This window comes from Triticum dicoccoides, chromosome 2B, assembly GCF_002162155.2.
Source record: "Triticum dicoccoides isolate Atlit2015 ecotype Zavitan chromosome 2B, WEW_v2.0, whole genome shotgun sequence".
Classification (NCBI taxonomy): Eukaryota; Viridiplantae; Streptophyta; class Magnoliopsida; order Poales; family Poaceae; genus Triticum; species Triticum dicoccoides.
In genome coordinates this window covers 83,582,166-83,585,999 of record NC_041383.1, presented here as the reverse complement: position 1 = coordinate 83,585,999, position 3,834 = coordinate 83,582,166, and positions in this window count along the sequence as shown.

Genomic DNA, 3,834 nt, shown 5'->3' with positions numbered 1-3,834 from the left:
GATCAATCTCTATGCCATCTTCATGAATAATGAAACCCAAAAACTTACCAGCGGCGGCTCAAATAAGTGATGGCATGCTCTTTTCCTTCGGTTTCTTGAGTCAAAACAGCACCAATAACTCCTTCCTCTGCTGCAATGTAAAGCCTGAAGGATTCCCTATGCTTGGGTGCTTTTATCACCGGAGGAGTGCACAAATAATTCTTGATCATGTCAAATGCTTCTTGCTGTTTTGCCCCCCCCCCCAAGTGAAATCAGCATCATTCTTTAACCGAAGGATAGGAGCAAACACATCAACCTTCCCTGACAGATTAGCTATGAACCTCCTCAAGTAATTGACCTTGCCAAGGAACTTTTTCATATCTCTCTTGCAGGTTGGAGCCTCCACTTTCTGTATGGCCTCTATCTTTTTGGGATCAATCTCTATGCCATCTTCATGAATAATGAAATCCAAAAACTTACCAGCTGACACGCCGAATGCACACTTCAAAGGATTCATCTTCAGTCCATACTTTTTCATTCTTTCAAAAGCTAAATGCAAATCGGCCAAGTGAGACTCAAAAGCATCCGATTTGACAACAATATCATCGATATAAACTTCAAGCATGACACCGAGTAAATCATGAAAAATCAAATTCATAGCCCTTTGATATGTGGCGCCAGCATTTTTTAATCCGAATGTCGTCATTGTCCACTCGAATAAACCAAGAAAACCAGGGCAACGAAAAGCTGTCTTGGACATGTTCTCTTCGGCCATAAAAATTTGATTGTATCCGGCATTACCATCTAGAAAGCTAATAACCTTATGTCCAGAAGCATCATTAATAAGCATATCGGCTATTGGCATGGAATACTCATCTTTGGGTGTAGCCCTATTCAAATCTCTGAAGTCAATGCACACCCTCAACTTGCCGGATCCTTTCTTCTCCACTGGGACAATGTTAGAAATCCACTCGGCACACCTGCAAGGTCTAATAAAATTAGCTTTAAGCAAACGACCGATCTCCTCCTTGATCCGGTCATATGTTTTTGGATTAAACTTTCTGGCTGATTGTTTATATGGTCTGAAACCAGCCTTTATAGGTAACCGATGCTCCACTAGCTCTCGGCTTAAACCTGACATCTCATGATATTCCCATGCAAAGCAACAAACATATTATTTCAATAGCTTGATTAACTTAGCTTTACAATCGGCTTTAAAATTTTTGTTTACAAACGTCGGCCTAGAAATTGAACCATCTCCTATATCTATCTCTTCTAATGGATCGGCCGATGTAAAACCTTGTCCTAATTTATCCATATCATCTAACTCTTCTATGGACCCATACATATCGTTCTCATTGGACCGATATTCTACAAGTCGCTTTTGTAACCACTCTGAGTTAGGATCCATTTAAACATATTATACCTTGGAGCTGATTGCATTCAGTCGGCTTTAAAGAGACGGGCACGAAACCATTCTTGGTCGCGCTGAGAAAATCAAACTCTGACAAGTCACGTCCCGTCAAACAAGTAGCATTTGGGTGTTGCCAATCCACCGATGCCTCGGCCAAAGCAACACAGGCCGAGTTATCCGCATGAATGACTTCCACTTCATCATCAACCCACTGGATCAAAAACTGGTGCATAGTGGATGGCACACACTGGTTTGCATGAACCCAATCACGGCCTAGTATGACGTTGTAGTTACCTTGCACCTCAGCGACAAAGAATGCAGTAGCCAAAGTTTTGCTTCCAACTGTAAGCTCCACATACATCACACCTTTGGCTTCAGTTTTCTCTTTGCCTTCAAATCCATTGAGCACCATATTGGTCTTTATCAACTCTTCATCATGCAGCCCCAATTTTTTGAAGACCGAATATGGCATAAGAATCACCACGGCACACTACATCACGGTAGGGAATAGGAGGCATTAGAAAACGCCTTTAAAAGCTCAACTAATGCCTTCAATCATCTAATGAGGCGTTTCTGAAAAACGCTATAGATGGTCGCGAAGGGAAAGACATACGCAGGAACTTTTGGAAAATGCCTTCGATGGTCAGGTCTTCCGAGGCGATCTTGAGGAATGCCCGAGATGCCTTAAGGCGATTTTCAGGAATGCCTCTGATGCTCCCCGTCCAACAGATTTTGCAAAAGAGAAAACAATTACCCCCCCCCCCTCCCCCGACCGTCCCAAGCCAGCCCAGCCCAACCCAACTTCAACTCTGCTGGGCCCGCCCCATCCACCACGATGTTGGGCGCTGTTCAGCAGTCAGCACCCCAGTTTGGGGATCCTTCGGTACCGCACAGCACGATTGAAGGTGATATTTTAGAAACACTGCAATCAATTAGAAGGCGTTCTTCAGAATCCCCTCAAAATATCTACCCATAACAGGCTAATCTAAAAAACACCTCCAAAGCTACCTAGAATCTGAGGCGATTTGTACAAATGCCTCCAAAGCTGCTTACATTCTAAGGCATTCTGTAAAAATGCCTCCAAAGGTGCATACAACAGAGGCACTTTGTAAAAACGCCTCCTTAAGCATGATTTTGAGGCATTTAGAGAAACACCTTCATCAAAATGCCTTCTTTTCACAACCGTGGTGTAGTAGCACCACCATCAACAAGCATCCGAGTGAGCGGTGACCCATTGATATGACCTCTGAGATATAACGGTTTTAGATGCGTTACTGGGTCTTTTGGCTTCTCGAATATTGCGTTTTAGGGCCAAAATCCAGTTGAGCCACCTCCCCTTCCTCATCTAAAGCACGAAACTCAGCGGGTAAGTAATACACCATATTGATATCCATACCTTCATGAACCGGCGTAGACTCATAGTCCAACATATCAGCCTCCTCCTTGAGTGCATCCACCGATTCTGAAATTTGTCCGAGTGAAGAGGAAGCAATAGGTAACATAGACGATGCAATGATTGTGTCATCCTCTTTTGGTAGTGTAGGTTTTGCTGTGATAAGTGTAGAAGCCACTGCATCTTGTATTTGTTTGGGCCTCCACACTTGTTTTGTAGGTACCATAGGCCAAGTCTCATTGAACAACTTATCCCTTTGCTTCTCGGCTTCTTGTTCTGCCATCTCTTGACTCCTTAACCTCTGTAGTTTCCTCTTTTGTGTCTTTGTTAGCCCTGGAGGACACCACTTTGGCTGAGTGTATTTAGGATCTCTCGTTTTTACCTGGTTGGTGCTTGCTTCATGGTCATTAGCTGAGTGCTTTGGCGCGATAGCAAGTATCAGCTCAGTCGGATTGCTATGCACAACCAGCTGCTGTATGGCGAATGTTTCGGTGCCCAAGATAAGTGATTCAGCATTGATTGTTTCCTTGCCTTTGCTTGACTCGACCGTTGCAGCGCTTGGCGACTTAACACGACATTCTTGCTTGCCGGCCCTTTTTTGATTATCTTGCACTGCCCGATTGACAACATTGTTCAAACGGCCTCGTGTGGGATAAGAAAGTCTCTCATGAATGGGCCTTCTTGGTTCTGCCCAACCAGGATGAGAAGCATAAGGGGCCATTGGGGGATGCCACCATCCTCCATTGAAGTCTCCCATGTAGTATGACGCATAGGGGGGTGGCGGCATCCATGGTCCTAGCGCCCACGACCCATATGGCCTTGTATGATGCTAAAATTCTTCCTGAGGAGGTGACCTTGAGCGCTTCAAATTTGATGACCGGTTAGAGCTAGAACCGGCCGCATGATTTGCATACTTGGACAACAACATATCAAAAGTTGGCTTGATTTTCTTGCGCTGCACTTTTGCTTCATTCCTCTTCCACTTGCCAACTTCTGGACTCTTGGGTTTGACAAATTTAACTCGAGTATTTTCTTGCACTTATGGTTG